Source organism: Chiloscyllium plagiosum, unplaced genomic scaffold, assembly GCF_037043375.1.
Source record: "Chiloscyllium plagiosum isolate Xiang-an unplaced genomic scaffold, Cpla_swu_hap1 HiC_scaffold_19, whole genome shotgun sequence".
In the NCBI taxonomy this organism is placed as follows: Eukaryota; Metazoa; Chordata; class Chondrichthyes; order Orectolobiformes; family Hemiscylliidae; genus Chiloscyllium; species Chiloscyllium plagiosum.
In genome coordinates, this window is record NW_028270157.1 from 32,293,208 (window position 1) to 32,318,338 (window position 25,131).

Consider the following 25,131-nt stretch of genomic DNA (forward strand, 5'->3'; position numbering starts at 1 on the left):
ATAAAGAACACTTGGCCTTTCTTTCACATAGAAATGTGTCCTTTCCAGTTTCTCCTCTGTAAATTGAACTAACCTCTTCATGAATCAATACTACAGAAACCAATTCAACCTGTTAAATTGTTAGAGAGACTTGCACCTTAATGCTTAGCCCAAATCTATGTCATTGAGGAGTCCTTATTAATACGTTACAGAATTTGGGCACGTTACAAAGATTAACAAGGATATTTCTGCACAAAGGAGAGATAGTGGTTGGAGAAGGTGGGTTAGAATGTCGATACGGTATGATTATTCATACAAAAGAAGCACTGTGATGGATGAATATTTGCTCCAGGTTAAATATTTAGATTGTATAAACACCACAATCAACAGTATGCAACAACTTAACATCTCCAATCTTGTTTGATGTTTATAAATTATCCATTTAAAAAGTTGTTCTTCCCTTCTCTCTATATGACCCATGATTCAAAGTTATCTATCACTGATTGCCGTATCAAGAATACCCACACGACCTTCCTGCATAAATACTCTCTGCCTTTTCTCAGCTGCTTCATTGAAGTTTCTTTATCCTTTTTTTCACCTTTGTTTAACCTAATAATAACTTAAATTCTGCATTGTTGAAATTAGGAAAAATCATCAGCAACTAACTACCATCAGCTCAGAAGTAACTAATCACCTCTCCACTATGTTACACCAGAAAGAATAATATGTGTCATTTATTGATGATCCATTTGTTGCAAAAGATATTGAAGTAAAATTGACCTTCACCAGAATCACAATATGGCTTTACCAGCCTGTATCTGAATTTCCTTTCCTTTCAATCCATTTCTCAAAACTAACAAAAGATTAGTAGAGGTGTGAATGTGAACAGTGAATCCTATTCCTCACAGGAAAAGGCCCAGTGCGCTTCTATGGGGATGCTAAGACATCCATGTCCCACCAGCTGAGTAAGTAACAGTTATCATTGCACTGCAACTGTCATATTGATCCAACTCTCAAAGTCATTAAATGCATAACACTAATGACTCTTGCCCATGATATCTTCTCTCTCTTGGGTCTTGCATATACTGCTAACATAGCCACCACAACCACGGACCTTGCTCCCCAAGGTCACCCCACCAGATCTCCAGGACCAGCAGCCCCCACAGTCAAACAAGCTCTCTGCAAACAAGCAGTGGAAGCAGGAAATACACTAAAACCATGTAGTAGGAGGGAGAGGAAGAAGAAAACTTATTGGCAGCACTGTGGTGGCATAGCTTTTCTATGGCACTGTGTGGACCGTTAATGCGACAAGACTGTACATGGTCTCTCTGCATGTGACTGTATCAGTCTAATGTCCATCCAGAATATGCAATATACAGATTGTTGGCGGTGTTGAAAGCCTGCTACAGCATTTAGAAGCTAGAGGAACAGTGTGTTTACTGGGTGATGTGTCCTGCTGACATCACTGTTCTTGTCTCACAACATCCCTATACTTTCCTTGGCCAACACGTGCAAAGGTGTTTCTATGAATGAGTTGATCAGTGATACCTGGGATAGGGAGGTACACAGTAAACAGGGAGCACATTAGGATGACCAGGGATTAGTGACCTTGCAGGTCTGTATCCTGTGCAGTACGTGGATCTGTATGTAATGTTGTTTCCCTATAAAGGTCCTCAAAATGATAAGTCCTGAAGCCCACTCCCCTACAGGTCAAATCAATATACTCACTCACTCTGAATGTGCTCCCATTACTTTCAATTTCCAGCACAATGGAAGGTGACAGTGAGTGCTTCTCAGTCAGTACCTTCTTCCCTCTGTTTCTACACAATGAAGAGCCCGTAAATATTCACATGTCCTTCTGGTAGCCCTCTCTCATGAACTCCATAGACATCACACCTCTCCAGGTCCCCACTCAACCTGTCTATGTAAGCCTGCACCTGTCCACCGTTGCCCCAAGACAGTTGAGGGGGCCATACCAGCAGTGGTCCTCCACTGTTGCCTCATTAAAACCAGTGTGGTTTCTGACTGGGGATGGACCCCGTCTAACATAAATCTCTTCTCAGCCATGCTTTACAATGTCCTCCCTGTCAGATAGAGTTGATCCCCCTCCTTCACAACTGTCATCCCAACTTCACCCCAGCCTGCAGCCCCCATGATGAAGGGTACTCTATAAGTCATATCCTGAGTCTATCTTCTGAGGAGGTCATTGCAGGATTTTGCCGTGGCATGTCAGAACCGGTGATCGATGAGTTGAGTATCATATCCCATTCTTGTGAGGGCATCCTTCAAAATCTTTAGGACCGATAGGTTACCCTTCAGCGTTTAGTACTTTTCCAGAATGGAGAGTCTTTGCTACGTTCTTTACAACTTCCAACATGTCATCAATGATGATGAACATCTCACCAAGATCATCCCTAGGCCTACATTTCTTACCTTCAAACAACTGTCAAACTTCAAACAGACCATAGTTCACAGCAAACCACCCAGCTTTCAGGAGAACATTTACCACAACACCACACATCTCTGCAAAACCTGTCAGATTATTGACATGGATACTACCATCACACGTGGGAACACCATCCACCGTGTACACAGCAGATACTCATGTAACTCAGCCAAAGTTGTCTACTTCATATGCTGCAGGCAAAGATGCCCCAAGGCATGGAATATTGGCGAGACCATGCAGATGCAACAACAATGGATGAATGGATACGATGCAACAATCACCAGACAGATACATTGGCTCTTAGTGGGTGAACACTTCAGTTGTCAACGACGTTCAACTTCTGATCTTCCAAAGCAGCCTTCAAGATATGCAACAATGCAGAATCACTGAACAGAAACTAATAGCCAAGTTCCGTTCCCATGAAGATGACCTCAACCGTGATTTTGGGTTCATGTTGCGCTACATGGAACACCCTAACACGGTTCTGATTCTGTAAAATCTTCCTTACTCTCCTGTTTTCACACCATCACCTTGATAAATTGTTATGATCTCTCTACCTTAATTAGATTGTATAGTTTTGGATTACTTATTACTTTGGTTAGATCGTCAGCATGCAACTCTTATACTTACCATGTTATTCCAGTCAAATAAAAATAAAAAAAACTGCAGATGCTGTAAATCAGGATCAGGAGTTGCTGGGGATGGGGGGTGGGGTGGGGGGAAGCATGGTGGCTGCTCAGCAGTCTGGTGACACCTGTGAAGAAAATTCAGAATTAACATTTCGGCTCCAGTGACCCTTCCTCTGTTTTTTTCTTCACAGATGCCGTCGGACCAGCTGAGCTTTTCCAGCAGCTTCTGTTTTTGGTCCATGTTATGCCAGTCATTTGGTTTGTCTCCAGCACCACCTTACTTTTTTTTATATAATTAACTCTCTGCCTCATTATAGGTAATTCCTTCGCTTGTTATTCAGCTGTTGACACTTTACTCACATTGTGTAACACCATTGATACCTGCACAGATTTATTATCTGATACTCAGCTCACACTATTTGCATGATCTTTTGATCCCTCTGTCCTTGATCTCTCTGCCCATAGAAAGGGACAATGCTCTGAAAGCTTGCAATTTCAAATAAACCTGTTGGACTATAACCTGGTGTCATGTGGTTTCTGACTTTGTCCACCCAGTCCAACGTTGGCACCTCCACATTATGTTCTTATTAACAAGGCATTTGGCAAATCATAATTTCCCTTAAATGGCAGCTGACTAGTGCCTGGCAAAACACTCACCTCACTGTTCATTAAAAGCAGAAGGATGGAGCAAAATGCTCCATGTTCAAGATGCTCTCAAGAAAGCTTTCTCTGGACTTCTCACCTGCTTCTGTCACAGATCTCACCATAGTTCACACTGCTCAGATCCCTATATGACTAAAGGAAAGAAATGAGCTGAAAATGTGTTTGCTGGAAAAGCGCAGCAGGTCAGGCAGCATCCAAGGAACAAGAGAATCGACATTTCGGGCATAAGCCCTTCTTCAGGAATCCTGAAGAAGGGATTATGCCCGAAACATCGATTCTCTTGTTCCTTGGATGCTGCCTGACCTGTTGCGCTTTTCCAGCTACACATTTTCAGCTCTGATCTCCAGCATCTGCAGTCCTCACTTTCTCTCAAAGGAAAGGAATGGCAAACTAGATTGATTCCTGGCATGGCAGGACTTATGTATGAGGAGAGGTTGAACCAGTTAGGATTTTATTGCTGTTCAGAAGAATGAGGGGGATCTCATGGAAACCTATAAAACTCAAACAGGTCAAGACAGGCTAGATGCAGGAAGATTGTTCCCAATGACGGAGAAGTTCAGAATCAGGGGTCACAAACTAAGGATACAGAATTAACCATTTAAGTCTGAGATGAGGAGAAATGTATTCACCTAGAGCATGAGCCTGTGAATTTGTTACCACATAAAGCAGCTAAGGCCACAAACATTGTACGATTTCAAGAAAGAGTTAGAGTACTTGGGGCTAAAGGGATCAAACGATATGGGGAGTAACTGGAACAGGTTACTGAGTTGAATGATTAACTATGTAATGCACAGCAGAGCAGGACCAAAGGGCAGAATAGGTCACCTCTGCTCCTATTTTGACTCTTTTTTACATCTTTATTTTTCAAGTTTATTTCTTTGATCTATAATGCTGGACAATTTATTTCTTTATATTTCTAATTATTTTTTGTTTCCTAAGAATTCAATCTTAAGTATCTGTACCTAGATATTTTGTAGCTAAGATGGTGCTGTGATGTGGCGACTATAAACTTTTCATTGTATTCATTATACACAAGTACATGTTTACAATAAAGCTAATTCAGTTATTCAATATTTTCTATGTTTTTTTTATAAAGTATTACAAGGTACCCTGGACAAGTCAAGGTTTACTGTTCCGTTTTAGTTTTTCTATGCACTGCAACCACTTTTACATCTAATTTCCAAGAAAAGCAGCAAAGATTTGTCCTTTTATATTTTTACCACAAGGTTAAATCGTGGTTTTTAGTATACATTCAATAAAACCTATCGTGTTTAAAGGATCATATGACTTAGACAGTAAAGTTAAACTAACATTATCATTGTTTAATCAAGCCCTTTAAAGATATGTCAGTTTGTATTGTAGTCATCCATTGTAAGTGCTAAAAGCAAAAGCATGTACTGTATGAAATGTCTTTCCTATCTGCTGATTCTACTTATCTGACATTCTGTCTTGCTTCTTTTGCTGTTAAGTTTTCTATCTGCCTTATTTTTCTTCTCCTATCATTTTCATTTCTCTTTTAATTGATTACTATAACACCTCTACCCTACATCCTAATCTCTCTGAAATGTCTCCCATTGTATTTTTTCTCGTTTCTGTGCTATCTGATCTACTTCAGCGTCAGTTCTAAAAGATCACAAAAGTACCGTCCCTGGATTCTTTACCTATTGACAAATCAGCAATAATTCAACCACCAAGATAATTGCTGAACATTCCTCCAGTGCCCTTACTATCCTTGGAGAACTGCTTAGAATCAGTAATAGAGATGCAGAAACTTACCAGCATTTCAAGAGAGATGGAAATATAGTGCTGATGCAATCTATTTCCAGTCAGTTAAAGTGCACCTTCTGACCAGCAGTAAATACAAACAAAAGGTGACTCGGTTAGCTGTATAGTAGGTCTCTGATCTAGAGTGACACCAATAGTGTGGGTCAATTCTTATGTTGGCTGCAGTTACCATGAAGTTCCAGCCTTCTCAACTTTGCCTGAGATGTATTGACCCGCATGTTAAACTTACCAATAGTTGTCTCTTACTAATGGGAGAGTATCCTTTTGGGACTGCAGTGACTTTATCTACTGTGATTCCTATATAAATATTTGTTTGGTAGTACAGAACTTGGAAAAAGACATTTTGTTGCTTTTTGTCTCACACACATCAGCACAATTTACAAGACATACCAAAATAAAGGGAAAACAACACTTTTACTGTGTGAGGAGAGAGTGCTGATAGATGGCAAGTGGTCTGATTGCCTCTGCAAAACCTCTGCCTGTCAGAATCCACTTGTCATCAAATCAGTTCTCTCCTTTTGTGCTTTAGTATATCTTGCAAACAAATGCAAGGCAAAGCATTTTGAAAAAACATGTCTTTTTCAGCAAAACTCAACATGTTACTTTTTTAATCTAATTTTTTTCTCAAATTTAATTCAATTTAAACTTGAAACATCAAATTGAGGCTGAAATTAAGTGTTGCTGCAATTTGTAGCATCAAATGTACAGGTCGTTTGGCTGTAATGTGTATTTCGTCAACATGAATTCACTGTAACGTGATTGATGAATTGGCAATGCTGTTTCTAAAGTGCAAAATTTGATAAGGTGTGTTGGCTGTAACTCAATTGCTGCACCAACACTTCAAAGCGCTGTTTTGAAAGTGCAATTTTTCGATAATGCACAAGAACACAGCCATCGCAAGATGAAAGAATTAACTGTATATGACAACTATATGCAAAGGAGCTCATATACAAATTGCCACAGATTATTTCAATAACTGCCACTAACAATGAAACTATACCAATCAGATTTTGAAAAGTGCCAAGAAAACTATTCAGAAGTTGCAAGGTTTTTTAAAAAAAATTAGAATGAACATTCCATAAGTATAGGGTTAAAATGTTTGCTAACAATTCTTCAGTTAGTGGCCATTCAGTGTTCTCCTGGCTCAGTAACTTTATTTCTTCTCCAGGAATAACCAAACATTCTCTTATTTGTGTGAGCAAATACCATTCAAATTAAAGGTGTTATTTCATGGTTGAAGTGTTCATTCATGAAATTGGACAACACCAAGGAAGCAATAAGATTGGAATCCCTGCATAACACAAATAAAAGCAAAAGAACAAGGGAATTTAGAATGAAGTGATTCATGATGCTATAAATTCTTCCTTTATATCTGCCTTTAAAGAGGAAATGTTTGGATACAGGCAAGATGCATTCTCATGAAGGAGAACAGCAAGGCAATCAAAACTAGGGCTCTGTGACTGATGAAAAAGATAGACTTGAGCAGAAAAGGGTGCCTGTGACTAATGTCAGTTTGATCACAACAGCAAGAACCGGGCTGAGAGTCAAACTGAAAAAAGAAATGAGAGGCAATCAGGGACCATAAGAAGAGACTGGTAGTTACCATAAAAAGGAATCCTGATATTTTCTCCAGGGATAAAGAATTAAAATGGGAATAAGAGAAAGATGAAGCCATTGAGGGACCAACTTGGAGATTAATGCATGGAGGCAGAAGTGCATGGCTGAGATACTGATGTGTAGTTTGCATCGGTCTTACCAAGAAAGGAAGTGCTGCTATTGTAATAATGAAAGAAGAGGTAGGCATGATACTGGGTAGTCTAAAACTGATAAAAATAATGTATTAGAACAACTGGCAGAACCGAGAGCAGAGAAGTTCCCAGGACCAGATGGTATGCATCTCTGGTTATTGAAAGAAGTAACAATTAAAATTGTGAAGGGACTGCCCATAATATTCTGTCCTCTTTAGATACAAGGTGGTGCCAGAGGACTGAAGAATTGAAAATATTACACCTTCTTCCAAAACAAATGTGGTAAATCTAGCAATTACAAACCAGTTAGTCTAACCTCAGTAATGTGAAACCATTTGGAAATGATAGTCCAGGAGAGATTAGCACTGTTCAACAGTGGATTTTCTAAGGGAAGTCAGCAACTATTGTTAAAGGCAATTTTCTTTTGAGTCTTTGAATGAGATTAATTAGAATTGTATGGTTGATGTTTTGTACAGTGACCACAAAGAAATATGAACTGATACTTTTTTATGGGAAGAATAAATAAAGCCAATATAAAATAGGGGACACAATTTTAAAAGTGATATTGGAACAGAGAGATTCAAGAGTATATTCAAGAATATCAAGTTGAAAAGTAGGTTATAAAGATATACAGGATCCCTATCAGAAACATTTGACATTGTCCTGTGCTCAATAGCATTTAATCACACTCATTTGTGATGATCTGCATTCCAAAATGTTCATTCAGTCATTTATTGACATCTAATAGTCATCCATTGAAGTTGATAGCTCTAAATTGAAATTACACACTGCTCTAACCATACTAATTTCAAATATTTGTTTTCTGTTAAGACACTCAGCAAACTTCAATGGAAAGCACTGGAAATCAAGTGACAAGGTGGTTGTGGTGGTGGAGTGAGCCCCAAGCCTTGAGTGGAGGGAAGAAGGAAGGGAAGAAGAGTTTAAGACCTGAACATGGGAGAGGGGGAGGGAATACAAGAAAGGATAAGACCCCAGCCTGGGGTAAATGAGGACACAGAAGAAGATGGTGAGCCCTGAGATTATTGGAAATGAGGTGGTGACAGCCCTGAGTCTGGATGAGGGGGAGCATTGATAGCACTGAACTTGGCAAAGGCTGTGTTGGAGGGCTGTCTGGCCAATGTTGTAGTCTGATGTTGGAAACATTACAGCTGTGAGCCTGGGAATGGGGTGGGGAAGAATGTAACTTTGAACCTGGGAAAAGGTGAGGTGGAGGTGATGGTTGTAGCCCTGCTCTGGGTAGGGTTGGGGTTGGGTGTGAAGAGAATGTGAGGTGAGTAGGATGCAGTGTGGTATGTTTCCAGCAGGCCTGATGGATTTAGCATGGGTTTTGGGTCTTCTCAACTTGCAGCACTACAGGAAGGGGATGTGGTGGAGGTCGGAAGAATAGGGTGAACTACAAGAGTTTTGAAAAAAACATATTGCCTAGTAGAGATTTTGCTAAACCTTTTTATTCACAACATCTTTTATCCTTACTGGGATATTTGCTCCCCTTAAGCAGTAGCACAGACTGGATGTTGGGCAGGATATGCTATGGACTAGTGTGACGCCTGTCAGCAGCCTGTTAAGTTGCTCAGTATTGCAGTTGACAAGCTGAAGATGGCAGATTATGATTGTTTTCTATATCATCCTGGGTCATGCTGTTCTCTCAGCTCCAGGATTTCAGTGCTTAGCTTCTCTTGAATAGTGGCCAAGCAGACAGAGTGCTATTAAGAAAGGATTTTGACCGAGCCACATGGAAGGAAGCTGATGTAATTCTAAATCAGGCTGGTTTGTAACCTGGAAGGGAATTTACAGGTGATGGTATTCCCATGCAACTGCTGCCTTTGTCCTTCTCAGTGATAGAGTCATAGGTTCACACAGCACGGAAACAGACCCTTCAGTCCAACTAGTCCATGTCCCCAAAATAAATTAGTCCCATCTGCCTCTCCTGGTCCATATCCCTCCAAACATTTCCTGTTCATAAAATTATTCAAATGGCTTTTAAATATAATTTTTTTTCACAGAGTGGGGTTAGTGTGTGGAATGAATTGCCAGAGGAAGTGATGGTTGTACCTGCAACTATCGCTTCCTCTGGCAGGTCATCCCACACACTAACCACACTCTGTGTACAAATGTTGTCCTTATGTTGTTTTTAAATCTTTCTCCTTGCACCTTGAAAATATACCCCCTAGTTTTGAACTCCCCCACCCTGAGCTATTCACCTTATCTATGTCCCTCGTGATTTTATAGACTTCAAAAGGTCACCCCTCAACTTCTTATGCCCATCCAGCTTATTTTTATAACTCAAACCTTCCACTCCTAGCAACAATTTGGTAAATCATTTCTGAACCCTCTCCAATTTAACAATATCCTTCCTATTGCAGGGCGACCAGAACTGGACACAGTACTCCAGAAGAGGCCTCACCAATGTCCTGTACAACCTCAACATGATATTCCAACTCCTATAGTCAAAGGTCTGAGCAATGAAGGCAAGTGTGCTAAAAGCCTACTTGTCCACCATGTAAGGTGCCATCAAAGGAGTCTTGGTGAGTTGCTAGTTTTAACTTTTTTTGTTATACGTTTAAGTTTAATTCCACTGTATTCTTACTTCTCCGATATTGCCACATTTACATTTTTGATTATATGTTTATCACCTCCCCAACCCTGCAGCTTGAGTGGAGCATCCCTTGTTTATTTTCCACACAGTTGGTAACCATGACAGAGTGGGCACAATGGTCACCCTGTTAGAGTCAACATAGAGGTGCCAAGGCAGAATAGCATGCCAGATGAAACAGGAAGGATGAGGGAAGCTGCTGAGAATAATTTTGAAAGTATTTAGTAAGATTTGTTTATTTTTTTATATAGATAGCCCCTGAATTGCAGACAGCTTCTGTTCCTGAGTCCACTCACAAGTCAATTTGTACAAAAATCAATACAGAATGTAGGACGATATAAATTAGCTGCTTGTAAGTACAGGAAACGTCTGTATATTGGATCTTTAAAATTGCACCCCTGCGTTCATAAGTATGAGCGCTTGTAAGTCGAACATTCATAAATCAATGGCCTAAGAAAATGGTGGATGTAGATTAAATTGTTGCCTTCAAAAGACTACTGGGTAAGCACTTGAACTGTGCTATGGGCATAGAGTGGACAGAGATAAGAGTGGTTAAATATAGCAGGGACATGATAGGCCAAATGGCCTCCAGTAGTTCTCTAATTAAATCATTCTACGATTTTACCTTTGAGATCCAGCCGAAAGCTCATTGGTGTCAAATATTGTGCAGGATTTTAACATCCTAAGGAAGATGGATCTTGTGTCTGGTACATTCAGGGATGAGAGGATGTTAAAGCTTTGAAAAATGGCAGTGAGTCAGGAACCCAACATGACCCCATCTTCTTCCAAGTGTCACCCAAGTGCAAACAGGAAACCCATATACAACTGTCAGATAAGTGATTAAACTATTCAAGTGGCAGCTAACTCAGAAATTAATCCAGAATTCATTAGCAATCAGCACAATGTAGAACTAAGAGTCTAATGATGACTATGAATCCATTATCAATTGTTGGAAAAACCCATCTGGTTCACTAATGCCCTTTAGGGGAGGAAACTGCCATCTTTACCTAATCGAGTTTACATGTGACTCCAGACCCACAGCAATATGGTTGGCTCTTAATGTGGTTGGTTCCCCTCTGGGCAATTAGGGATGGACAATAAGTGCTGGCCTAGTCAGCAACACCCTCAACCTGAAAATTAATAAAAATATGTGGGTTTCTTCAGTTTTGTGAAATTTGTCAAGGTCAAATATGCAAGAGAAGAGCAGGGAGTGCTCCTTTATTTAAACTGACAGGCCAGGACGCCTTGACACAGTGAGAGAGAGAGAGATGCTGCTCACAGCATTTCTTTGGAAAGAATGCTTTCACTGCTTGACAGGCGATTTACAATTTCTTAGAAGTCAGTTCACCTGTTTTGGACTTCACTTACCTTAACTGCAATTCCCTGATAACAGACTTCACAGCAGTTTAGGAGCGAATTATGCAGCTCTACTTGGTACCTCTGATGAGTGTTATGAAGCAGTCCATAGGGGTGAATAAATCTTCTCTTTTCACTCCTGAAGTCAGTATAGCGGAGTTATAAATTTTTAAACAGATGTGGTTTCTTCCCAATTCAGTGTGCACTTGAAATGCATTAAAGCTATGAAGTACATAGCAGATAGATCTTCGAGTTAATCAGAATTAAGGCGTGCTCACTCAGGTGAAGTATAACATTTATTTAAAAGGTAAAAACTCATTCCAACTTCTGCAACATAAACAAGCACAGTCACACACCAGCATGTAAACAAACAGAACAATGTATGGGTGAAGAGTGGTGGAATTGAAACAAAATTTATTGTTCCTCGTGAAGGATTATTAAGGGCTTGCACTTCTGGAGACAATTGTACAAAGCAGATATCTATATTTCCAAAAGACTTCAGTTCTCAGCCACTTTTCACTCAGTTTTTGAATTTGAGGCTGAAATGAGTACATTGTTTATCTGTCGATCCACTAGTTCACTAGTCGGAAGATATGTGAAAAAAAGGTTTTACCCATTTAATGATACAGACCCATAGAGTCATAGAGATATACAGCACGGAAACAGACCTTTCAGTCCAACCCAGAGCTTAGATCAGAGTGGTGCTGGAAAAGCACAGCAGGTCACTTTTCCAGCACCACTCTGATCTAAACTCTGGTTTCCAGCATCTGCAGTCCTCACTTTTGCCTTCGGTCCAACCCGTCCATGCTGACCAGATATCCCAACCCAATTTAGTCCCACCGCCAGCACCGGCCCATATCCCCTCAAAACCCTTCCTATTCATAGAACATAGAACAATACAGAGCAGAACAGGCCCTTCGACCCTCGATGTTGCACTAACCAGTGAACTATTCTCAGCTCGTCCCCCTACACTATCTCATTCATATACCTATCCAAATGCCTTTTAAATGTTGCAATTGTACCAGCCTCTACCACTTCCTCTTGCAGCTCATTCCATACACATACCAGCCTCTGCATGAGAAAGTTGCCCCTTAGGTCTCTATAAATCTTTTCCCTCTCACCCTAAACCTGTGCCCTCTAGTTCTGGACTCTCCCACCCCAGGGAAAAGACATTGTCTATTTATCCTATCCATGCCCCTCATGATTTTGTAAACCTCAATAATGTCACCCCTCAGCCTCCGACACTCCAGGGAAAACAGCCCCAGTCTGTTCAGTCTCTCCCTATGGCTCAAATCCTCCAACCCTGGCAACATTCTTATAAATCTTTTCTGAACCCTTTCAAGTTTCACAACATCTTTCCGATAGGAAGGAGACCAGAATTGCATGACTAATAAATATACTCATCTATCTTCACATAAATTAGTCACCCAGACTTCTTTAATAAATAACAAAATTACTGATTTATTAGAAAAAACAAAATCTATTTGATGAAGAAGTAAGGTTTATTAACACAGTTTGAAAAATGACAATATAAATATGTACCCTTTTAAATAATCTGACGCACAAGCACAAACATACATTTGTTGAAGAAAAGATAAAGAAACATTTTCTGTAGAAATAACATTTTCAAAAAAGTACTTTGGCTAATAATTATTGATTTGTGAAGAAAGAAGGAAATATTCCAGATGGCTTTCAATCTACCATCCCAGTATACATAGATGCGTGTTACTAAATATGTGCAGTTGTCTCTAGGATCTATGCAGAGCAGTTCATACAGATGTTGAGGTAACCTTCCATTATCATAATTAACCTGTTTACCTTTGATAAAGACAGGAGGAGGAGTTCGGCAAATTCAATAGGCTGGATGGCTGGTTTGTGATGCAGATTAATACCAACAACATGGGTTCAATTCCTGCACTGTGAAGGACTGTCTTTCTCAACCTCTCCCCTCACCCGAGGCATGGTGACTCTCAGGTTAAACCACAAAGGTTAATGGCTGAGCAGCCCTATGGTCAGCTAACAGTAGAGCAACTTTATCTTTACCTTTTATACAGGAGGATTTCAATTCTTCTCATCAGATACTGAAATTTGGATTAAAGTCTTCACTCCTGAAAGATGTCTCATGACCAGAGAGATTTGAAGGTTTCATTGTGAACTAAACATTCCAGATAGTGATTTTTTTATGTTCAGGTAATTATACTTGAATAGCTTCTCAGGAAGTAATAGAGATCTCTTTGTAAAATCCTTTGATGCTGGTAACTTTCACATCAGGGAACTTTGGCATCCTTTTTAAAGTGTCCCAGCTCATTTTCAACTGTTTTTCTCTCAAACCAAAGTCCAAAGTTTTTAATGAGTTAGTGATATTTTAAAGATTAATGGGCCTTAATTTAAATTATCATGATATGGAGACCAAATGGCAGAATACCAACAACACCAACATTGTGAGGTGTAGCATCCGTATTAGCACAGCCACCCACTCCTCAGCTGCATGTCGTTTTACAAAACGAAAGAACTGGACAACTTTTATAGAGGAGAAAGTGAGGGCTGCAGATGCTGGAGATCAGAGCTGAAAATGTGTTGCAGCAGGTCAGGCAGCATCCAAGGAACAGGAGAATCGACGTTTCGGGCATAAGCACTTCATCAAGAATGAGGCTTGTGGGTTGGGGCTGAGAGATAAATGGGAGGGGGTGGGGTTGGGAGGTGGTAGCTGTGAAAGCGATAGGTGAATGAAGGTGAGGGAGAAGGTGATAGGTCAGAGGAGGCAGTGATGGATGGATCCAGAGGGCGGTACTGAGTTGGAGGTTTGGGACTGGGATAATATGGGGGAAGGAGAAATGAGGAAGCTGTTGAAATCCACATTTATCCCATGTGGTTGCAGGGTCCCAACACAAAATATGAGGTGTTCCTCCTCCAGGCATCGGGTGGTAACGGTTTGGCGGTGGAGGAGGCCCAAGATCTGTATGTCCTTGACGGAGTGGGAGAGGGAGTTGAAGTGCTCAGCCCTGTGGATGAAATCTCTGGGACACCCACACCCACCAACCCCACCGCCCCGTGACTGAACACTTTAACTCCCCCTCCCACTCCATCAAGGACATGCAGATCCTGGTCCTCCTCTACCGCCAAACCATTACCACCCGACGCCTGGAGCAGGAACGCCTCATATTCCACCTTGGGACACTGCAAACACATGGGATAAATGTGGACTTCAACAGCTTCCTCATTTCCCCTTCCCCCACATTATCCCAGTCCCAAACCTCCAACTCAGTATCGCCCTCTGGATCTGTCCATCACTGCTTCCTCTGACCTATTACCTTCTCCCTCACCTTCATCCATCTATCACTTTCCCAGCTACCATCTCCCAACTCCATCCCCTTCCCATTTATCTCTCAGCCCCGGCCCACAAGCTTCATTCCTGATGAAAAGCTTATCCTGAAACGTTGATTCTCCTGCTCTTTGGATGCTGCCTGACCTGCTGCGGTTTTCCAGCAACATACTCTCGATTCTGATCTCCAGCATCTGCAGGCCTCACTTTTTCCTGGTTGATTACAACTTTTATAGAAAAAGAAATAGATATCACACTATGTCTGAGCAGCAGGAAGACACACACTGTCAGTGTCATCAAGCTACCTGTCAGTGGAGACCACCCTAATTTCTCCATGATTTCTGAACTTACAACTTCTTTATCTGCAAGATAGTACAAAGATGCAATCAGTGTGACTGTTCACTGCTGAGATAGTGGTGTTAGGAGGTAGCTGGAAAACACAGAATAAGCAGAGGTAAAATACATTTTGTTTTAAGGCATCCTGTACAGGACAATGCTGGGAATGCCAGAGTGTGGAAGTTCTCATCATAAAGTTAATGCGACTCAGCTTTCCTGCCCTATTGAGGTCCTTGAAACTCTTAGTTCACTGTCTCCATGTTCTAAGGGACTATATGCCTTTTGTTCACTTTCTCAACCACTTTGGTCCTTGCCAGTTTGTTTTAAGAAGATGGGCCTCTTTCTCCCTCATCCTTTGCAAACATCTCATCACTTCAGTGTTCAGATCCTATATTAACATCTCCAAACAAGAAACTGAGACACACAGAGCAGCTGTCTCAGTTCTCCTTTTCATTTCTCTTTTCTCCTGAACCCTGTAGCCACTAAAGCCACAAGAATCAAAGCATAGTTCAGCCATTTGAGCCCATGGTGCAATCCCTTTAAATATAAACACATACTTTGGTAGATTTAGCACATCGCCAACTTACCCTCCCTAGGCCAGTGGGAAACCGAAAAGCATGATATACGTGTCGTGATTGAATTAAAATGCCATGGCACATCCCACGAGCAGAACATGGGATTTCTGTCTCTCTACCAGCCTCCCCACTGGCCAGAGCTGATGAGTATTTCCAGCATTTTCTGTTTTTATTATACAGAATGAAAATGCTCTTCCCATGTACAGTAACATCATTGTTCATGTGTCACATACAACAGTCTAATAATTAAGTCATCAACTTATTCGTATTAAAGAATATAGTTTATCCTCATTTTTATTTTACGAATGTTTCAATTGAAATTAAATAGATTGTGGAACAATGAAATGCACACAATTAATGGGTGCCAATCTAACATTGTGGTTTCATGTTCTATATTTTTTATTCAAAAGCCATGCCTGCTAAATTTACTGAAAACACAATTTTATACTTCACTTTAGTTGAAGTCAATTTAGAATAACAGATACTAATGAATGTTTCCATGACAAAAAAACACAATCTACATTTTCATGGTGATGACTAGAGCATAGAAACTACTGGAGTGCAAGATGAGTCTATCATAATCATTTGTTATAAAAGACCCTCGTCCAAGATAGCAACAGGGTAGCAGAGCTGCGTGTGGGGTCTTGCCTAGGGCTTATCAACTCCCATATGCCTTCTTCCTTTTGTTTTGCTTTTTACCTCTATTCTTTATCTTTCTTTATTTTCCTTTTGTTTTCCTTTTCTCCAGTGGGTTACTGAGCAGGATCGATGTGGCAGCAAGAGCAGGTTGTGCACGGAGTGACAGCAGCTTCCCAGTTTCAGAGGCGACAGTGGCAGACACAGCTCCTCATGGCAACTGGAGGTGGCGGCAGCAGTAAGGAAGTCTTCCCAGCGTTCAGGACCAGCAGCAGCAGCAACAAAGCTCTTCCAAAGATAAGTGGTGGCAGTGGACTCTTCAGGATGGCAGCATTGGCAAGGGGACATCTGCAGCTGGAGCTGGAATGTTGGTGCAGCAGCAGCAGCCCAGAGTGGCAGAGGAGTCAGGAACTCCTAGTTTGCAGTAGGGACTCCTGTCCTGGCAGCAGAGCCAGGGACACCTGGTTACAATAGGCCCAGTGCAGGGACTCCTGTCATAGAATCATAGAGTCATAGAGACGTTCAGCACGGAAACAGACCCTTCAGTCCAACCTGTCCAGGCCGACGAGATATCCCAACCCAATCTAGTCCCACCTGCCAGCACCTGGTCCATATCCCTCCAAACCCTTCTTATTCATATATCATCCAGATCCTTTTCAATATTGTAATTGTACTATCCTCCACCACTTCCTCTGGCAGCCCATTCCACACAAGCACCACCCTCTGCGTGAAAACGTTGCCCCTTAGGTCTCTTTTATATCTTTCCCCTCTCACCCTAAACCTATGCCGTCTAGTTCTGGCGTTCCCCACTGCAGGGAAAAGACCTTGATAAATTTACCCTATCCATGCCCCTCATGATTTTATAAATTTCTATAAGGTCACCCCTCAACCTCCGACACTCCAGGGAAAACAGCCTCAGCCTATTCAACTCTCCCTATAACTCAAATCCCCCAACCCTGGCAACATCCTTGTAAATCTTTTCTGAGCGCTTTCAAGTTTCACAACATTCTTCTAATAGGAAGGAGACCAGAATTGCACACAATATTCCAAAAGTGGCCTATGTCTTGGTGGCAGAGCCAGAGACTCCTGGTTACATTAGGCCCAGAGCAGGGACTCCTGGCACTGGCGAGGCGGTGGCTGCAGCAGCGGCAGTGTGGTATGCTCAGAATGGGGATTCCTGGTGTCATCGCAGCAGCAGGAGAGCCAGGGATTCCTGGTTACAGGGCGTGTGTGGATTCAGCATGGGACTTGGTGTCAGCGGCAGCGAGGTAGGGCCCAGCAACAAATAGATGATGCCTAAAGAGTGGCGACACCTACTTGGTGGGTCTGGCACAGGAGATGGCAAGGTGGTGGAGGAGTCTTATTGAGTTCTAACTCTTTACTCTTTATTTTTAAACTATTCAAAATGGCGCTAGATTATGATGACCGTTGAAGCTTTCCACTATAACTTACCATATTATTTACTGTAAAATGCAAGTGACAGTAATAGCGAATCATTCAACCATGAATTTTATTTTTATTCATTTACAGGGTGAGGGTATCACTGGCTAGGCAACATTTATTGCCCATCTCAGAGGGCAGTTAAGATTTAACCACATTGCTGAGAGTCTGGAGTCATATATATCCAGACCAGGTAAGGATGGATGTTTCCTTCCCTAAAGGACATTAGTGAAGCAGATGGATTTTTCTGACATGGTCATCATTAGACTCAATTCCAGAATTTAAAAACTGAATTCAAATTCCACCATCTGTCGTAGTGGGATTTGAATATGGATCCCCAGAACATTACCTGGGCTCTGGATTAACAGTAGAGCAATAATGCCACTAGGTCATGGCTTCCCCTAGATTAGATCATGGGCTTCACACCAACTCCAGCATCTGCTAACATTTACTGTTTCAGTTTCATGTTATGACATTTTGTTCTGATTCCAATGTGGTCATATGGACACAGTGGCTGTCCATACAGTCCCAATGCTTGATGAGACATGATGTGATTTTCAGGTCATTATCACACAGTTATTGCACAGATATATCACCATCTCAATGATATTGAGTGAACTTCCATACATAAATACAAACTTATTTAGGTCAGTTTCCTTTTTTGTGGTCAACACTTCCTTTCTCCTTGATAACTCTCAACTCTATATTAAAACCAAGAGCAAAATACATTTGATTTCTATGCACACATCAGGAGGTGTTCTTCTAGCATGTCATTTCTGGCTAAGGACAGAAAATTGATTCTTCTTTGACAGGTGATCCCAGCCTTGAATCTCCATTGCAATCATCATACCCTCCAGAACTACCTCCTGCACCAGGCTAATAAACAGCTGGTACCAAAAGAAGTAAACGTGGTGGAGGCTACTTTCCCTGAAGCTGAATGGCATCATTTCTACCCCACACTTCTCACTGTTGGTGTAAATGGGAAAGAAGGAGCTTACTCATTGTAAAAGATAGAACATTTATCATTATGATCAGCTACGCAATGGTCCCAAGGAGGTTCACCATCCTCGAAGGTCCCATCCATGCTCATCTTCTTTTCAAAGGCCAGGCATACTACTTGCTCTGCTTTCAGGAAAAAGGCAGCCTGTACATACATTTCTGAGGATGGTTTATTGGACAAAGGGCCAATAGTCCCACCCACACATTGGCCTCAATGATGGAACAGGGTGGATACAACTCTTCATCCTGTGCTTTGTTTTTGTGATTGAACTCTAAAGCTGATGGGACCGCTACAACAGCAGGGTCAGAAGAACCAACCAACCCTGTGTATGTACAATTGGACCCTAATACAGAGACAGTTATGTTCCACACCTTGAAAACTGGTTATGAACGAATCATCGAGGTCAACAGCATCAAAAATAGCCATTTCATCCATCAAGTGATAAAAAACAACCACCTAAATATTCGAAACCCATTTTCCATCTTGTGGCCCATAGTCGTGTAAGCTTTGGCATCACTTGTGAAAATTAGCTGGATTGATCAGGCAGTCTGTATCCATTATGCTGTAGCAGTTGAAGCAAAGAAATGTATTGGTTATGAAGGATCAATGATATTGAAGAAGTACTTTTCACAGCTTCCATGAGAAAATGTATTCCATGAGGAACATGCCTCATATAAATAGTTAGTTTTGTGAACAGACATTTTCTCACTTTTGCCTAACAAGGTTGCACCAACGAATGTGGTTCCAATGGGTGGGGTGTTATTGAGCATTCATGGCACATTGATGGAGGCAAAAGAGATGCTTAAAGCTAATCTGCCTGGACGGTTCTGAGAACTTATCAACAAAACGCTAATCTGAATGTCATGAACCAGACTTTTGGTCTCCTGCCTATCTAAGTGCAGTCCCAGATGATTCATTTGGTCTGTTCTTCATTTTTTGCTCAGAAAGAATGAGGCATTGTTTTCATGGATTAAATGGAACAATTTTTAAATCATGCCGACATTAATGGTTAAGTATTGAAATCAATATAATGCTGTCTAATTTGGCCTGCTCCTCCACAAACTTCATTACATCAGTACCTTCGTGAAAAAAATATTAAAACACAGGAAGGATGTGAAGTTGAAATATGTATCCAAATGAGACCCACTAAACAAACCTAAACAAAAAAGCTTGTCTAGCCAGGTGTTACTGAATTTTTAATGGCATAATTAGTCATAATTACTAACAACTTCTCAGATTCTGAAAGTTTATTTTTTATAAATGAGCAATCTGGAAGCTTCAGATATTAATTATTGGAAATTTTAAATAATTGAAAAACTCAAACATTTTACTTCCCACTGTTTTTAGCTGGCCCTTTCTTAGTCCCATATTATGTTTCATCTCTTTATTTTGTTTCCTGTACATGAGTTCAGATTGAATTAAATGTTCCAACATACTTTTTGGGTTTAACCCCTTCAATGTGATTAGTAAAATTGATATGGTCCTGCCTACTCTATTCACAAGGGGCCCAGATTCCCTATACAGGGCATCATGCTGAGTATCTTTATAAATACCGTGCTTTGCCAAGCTAAAGTCTACCGGCAGCTATGAGCAAAATGAAAGATAGGTGCGGCTCGTTCACTACTAATAGAAAGTCCAAGCCATGATATCTGCATAAGCGCAACTAATATTTCTGTTATTATGTGGATCACAATGTATAGATTTTTATAATTGTTTCAATCAATTAGTATGACCTAACCTTAAAATTGCACCACATACAAATAGAGATAAAAATAATTCATAGAGAAATATGAGCAATTATTATTATTTTGGTTTGGCATACACTGCTGCATTGCCAGGTAATTGACCAGAAATGTAACTGGTGCTGAAATTGTAGAAAAGATGATGTATAAATTATATAGATATGACCTGTTTAGTTGGAGAGGACACCAATTCCTCATGGATTCTTTCCGATTCAGAGTTTGGAATTAATCACGTCCTCAATGATTTAGTATGGGAAGGGGAATACATTTATATTCTTGGTGCTTCATGAACTTCACAACCTAACCAGTAAAATTGGGATTGGATTTTCACACTCACACTGCAGATGTTCATATGCTGGCCCTATAAAGGTGCATCTCATGAACTGGATTCCACTTCTATCAATAAAATGTACCAATGCAAATAGAATACTGCATGTCTAATCAAAAATGCCTTATAAAATAAAACTACTCAACATAGATCATTGACTTTGATCAATAGCTTATTCAGGCACATAAAATACACACATGTACAATAAAGACTAGCTAAAGGTGTGTTGCAATCTAAAAAGAACTCACAATGTTGTTCTTGGTTGAGTTCTAAGTTATGAAGAATAATAATAACCCTAAACATTAATACATTATGCCACGAATGACTTTGACTTTCATAATATTCTCCATGAATTTTTTATTTTTCACATAAAGGAACCATAATTAAGATTCTTAAATTGTTTCTGACATTTAGCCATGGCCTTATTCCTGCCCAGGCTATAATAAACACTACTTACAGTGAAATACAATACTCTCTAAGTAATTTTATTTATCAAGGGAATAAAATGTGTTAGTGGGATGTGGACAGTGTGATCGTCATTCTTACTCAGTGTCTTTGTTATCTGAATCACACAAGACAAGTCAGCTGGTGCAGGAATAATATTATTTAAAGTGAATCTCCATTGTACATTGTAGCTATTCATCATGACAAGCAAGGTATTGGGCAAATTAATGGGTCCCCATATACATTTTCAGATTGTCTGCTTTCATCTTGTTCATCCTGTGTCCGGTCACCTGAAACTAATTTAAAATTCCACAACAATCCACATTACATGCTCCTTATATCAACTATTAATTTATTTTTATTTACTTTCATTAGCAATGCTTGGACTAAAGAATCTATTTAAGTTAATAAGAAACATTATTTCTTGCTATGACTTAAGCACTCTGTCTGAGTTCTCAATTGCAAAATGGTACTTGGAGTGTGTTCAATATGTTATATGGTTTTAATATCTCAGACTATCAAACACAGTTCCTTAATGTGATAAAACACTTAAGGAACTAATTACACACTAGAGTTGGTGGTGATGTCAGCAGTAATATTTTATTAAACTGCATGACTTTACAACATTTAATTTTAAATTTCTCAAAAGGTAATAATCAAATAGAATTACTAAAATAAGAGTGGGCTGGATATGCTTCTGTGTCTTCAATGGATTATCAGGTGAACATTGACAGTAGTGCAAGTCATATTATGGGGTAAAAGATCCTACACTTGAGAAAAATCTGATAATTGAAGATTTAATACAGACAGGCTATACACAAATTTAAAGACATTTTAGAATACTTGAAGAAACAATTAATAGTAAGATTTATTTAAGTGCAATGTTCTTCCAACCGATGCAACATTGAATTACCATTAATTTGTTCTCAATTTTACCCTTCCTTTAAGTTATTTTGTTTTAACTACATTTTTTTCTCAGCCTTTCTGAAATATATATTCTAAACATACAAAGGCCATACTGAGGTAATGAAGAGTGTCAAATATTTGATTGCTATTCTAATTTATCAAAGTAATATATTTCAAATGCCACCATCAATCTGCCATTCTCCTCACTTACAAATTTCTACTTTGATATTTGTTTCATTGAGTTTAAATTCTTACATTTTTGTATCAAAGATGTTAGGAATAAAATTATGGAATTCCACTGCATGCAGTCAGAAACATTAGTAAGGAGATAAATACATAAAGTATAGACGCCCTTTAGTATGGGTAAATTGGGCACAAAATTCAGTTCTGTTCTTCAAGCTCAGAGTGCAGCTTTCCCTTTAAATAGACATCTGGAGTGCACTTATTGTCATCGGGTGCTGGCTGTGCCAGATGTCATTTCGTTGAATGTGTTATAACAAGTACATTTAGCATCTGTCTGAGTATGCAGAGTAGGAAGATCATAATATCAATCATCGTGTAACAATGATTTGACACCAGTGCTACCACTTTTGAATGCAATGCTCCAGCTAATGATTTCCCTTACAAAGTAAAGCTGAATATGCATTTAGCTGCACAGAACAATCCCGACCCGCACTATTTAAATGAGTCATCAACTATTGTCAGGTTAATTATGGAACCCTTATGGTTTCTTTTCAGCTACTTATCAATGTATCAGTTTTTTTGGAGGATTTCCTGCCTCATGGCCTTGAAAAGTCGCTCTCCATATCTTACTAAACTCACCTTATTAACTATCTATCCAGCCTCCATGACATCTCACTTGCCTAATTCTGTCTCCAGCTTACCACATGCTGTTCACAGAAACACTCAGTATTAATTGGATATCTGCAGAAAATCCAGTATCCCTGCGACCCATGCCACTTTAAAGAGTGCTGGAATTGTGAAGCTGCCCTGCTCGGTGACAGACTCTCAAAACATGCCAGACTGCACTGTAATTCTCCAACATAGATCTGGAAGTCCTGATCGAGAGGGTGGTACACCCTCTTCCCAAAGGATCTCATTACCAGACATTGGCAACCTGGTCTGACGTCATCACCTGGTCAGTGTGACCTCCATGGTCTAGAGGAATAGCAAGCAATGCTGGATGAAGATCAATTACTTTGTTTGCTCCACCAGGGTAAGTGCTACACTCTTCTCTCTGCCACCTCACTCTTATTTCTGCTATTCCAATCACCTCCCACCTCCCGTGGCACAGTGGTTAGCACTGCTGCCTCACAGCGCCTGAGACCCGGGTTCAATTCCCGCCTCAGGCGACTGACTGTGTGGAGTTTGCACATTCTCCCCGTGTCTGCGTGGGCTTCCTCCGGGTGCTCCGGTTTCCTCCCACAGTCCAAAAGATGTGCAGGTTAGGTGAATTGGCCATGCTAAATTGCCTGTAGTAAGGGGTAAATGTAGGGGCATGGGTGGGTTGCGCTTCGGCGGGTCGGTGTGGACTTGTTGGGCCGAAGGGCCTGTTTCCACGCTGTAATCTAATCTAATCAAAGGCTCATGCACTATCAACTTCTCGTTTGCTTTCAACATCTTCCCTTGCTCACTATCACACCCCCCACCCCTAACCTCCAAAGCCTCTAACCCCGCATGCCCACTCACTCTCACCCTAGATACCTCAACACCTGCACCAGCTCGAACAGCCATGCCACCCACATTCACATCACTCCATCTCTCCCTTTCACTCACTACAAAGGAAGATAGCCCACAACAGATAGAAATGAATGGGTTGAGGGGTGCCTGACATCAGGCTTCTCACCTATTATGAGGAGAGAGTTTTCAAAGTTTGGGAGAAGATTTGTAGCTCGGGTGCTCGTTGTTGTGGTTCTGTTCGCCGAGCTGGGAATTTGTGTTGCAGAAGTTTTGTCCCCTGTCTAGATGACATCCTCAGTGCTTGGGAGCCTCTCGGAATGGGAGTTGGTGTGGTGATGGTACAGAGAACACCGAATGGAGAATTCACCACAAAGGTAAACGGGAAAGCCAAACACACAGACCAAGTCCTAAACTACGAAAGCAACCACCCCAACACACACAAAAGAAGTTGCATCAAGACACTGTTCAAAAGGGCCACAACACACTGCAGTACACCAGAACTGCAAAAAGAGGAAGAAGAACACCTATACAATGTATTCGCCAAAACGGATACCCCCGCAATTTCATCAACAGATGCCTAAGGGAAAGACAACAGAATGAGGACATGCCACAACCCAAAGGACTAGCCACACTACCATACATCAAGAACATTTCTGAACTGACAGCCAGACTACTGCGACCACTAGGACTCATAACAGCACACAAACCAACAGCCACTCTCAGACAACTCACCAGGACGAAGGACCCGATACCCAGCATGAGCAAAACCAATGTAGTGTACAAAATCCCATGCAAGGACTGCACAAAACACTACATAGGACAAACAGGAAGACAGCTAACGATCCGCGTCCATGAACACCAACTAGCCATGAAACGACATGACTAGCTATCCTTAGTAGCCACACACTCAGCTGACAAGCAACATGCGTTCGACTGGGACAACACTACTATTATAGGACAAGCCAAACAGAGAACAGCCAGGGAATTCCTAGAGGCATGGCACTCATCCACAGATTCAATCAATAAGCACATCGACCTGGACCCGGCCACTGCAGCGGACAGCTGGAACTGACAACTAGAAGCGGCAGAGACAAACCAGTATAAATGCCAGAGGAAACATCACAGAAGTGTTTCACAGGAGGCTCCCAAGCACTGAGGATGTCACCTAGACAGGGGACAAAACGTCTGCAACACAAATTCCCAGCTCGGCGAACAGAACCACAACAATGTGGAGAGAATCTTGGTCCAGACAGAAGACCAGGTCTGTTCCTGTGGGAATGCCAAGACATGTATTCCTGCCAACTGAGTAAGTACCCCTCTTCAGTACATTGCAACTCTCACAGTAACCTCATTATCAGCATCATTCATTACACACCAGTGCTTACCAATTGCTGCCACATCTTTTCTCACTTGTGTCTTTGGTATTAGCAGGATAGCTACAAGGTCTGTGCAGAAGACATGCCAGAAGCCACCTTCTCAAATTCTGAGGCAGACAATACTGA

General features: G+C 40.9%; 1 long non-coding RNA gene across 2 annotated transcripts in view; it reads left to right on the top strand.

The window, feature by feature from the left end:
- The window catches only part of LOC148146752 (uncharacterized), a 30,091-nt gene extending 9,341 nt beyond the window's left edge, over positions 1 to 20,750 (top strand). For both annotated transcript variants that reach the window (XR_015760429.1, XR_015760428.1), the window contains 3 exons: positions 9,635 to 9,796; positions 16,202 to 17,722; positions 18,342 to 20,750. This is a non-coding gene — a long non-coding RNA (uncharacterized LOC148146752). The remainder of the gene's footprint in view (positions 1 to 9,634; positions 9,797 to 16,201; positions 17,723 to 18,341) is intronic.
- Positions 20,751 to 25,131: the final 4,381 nt, after the last annotated feature.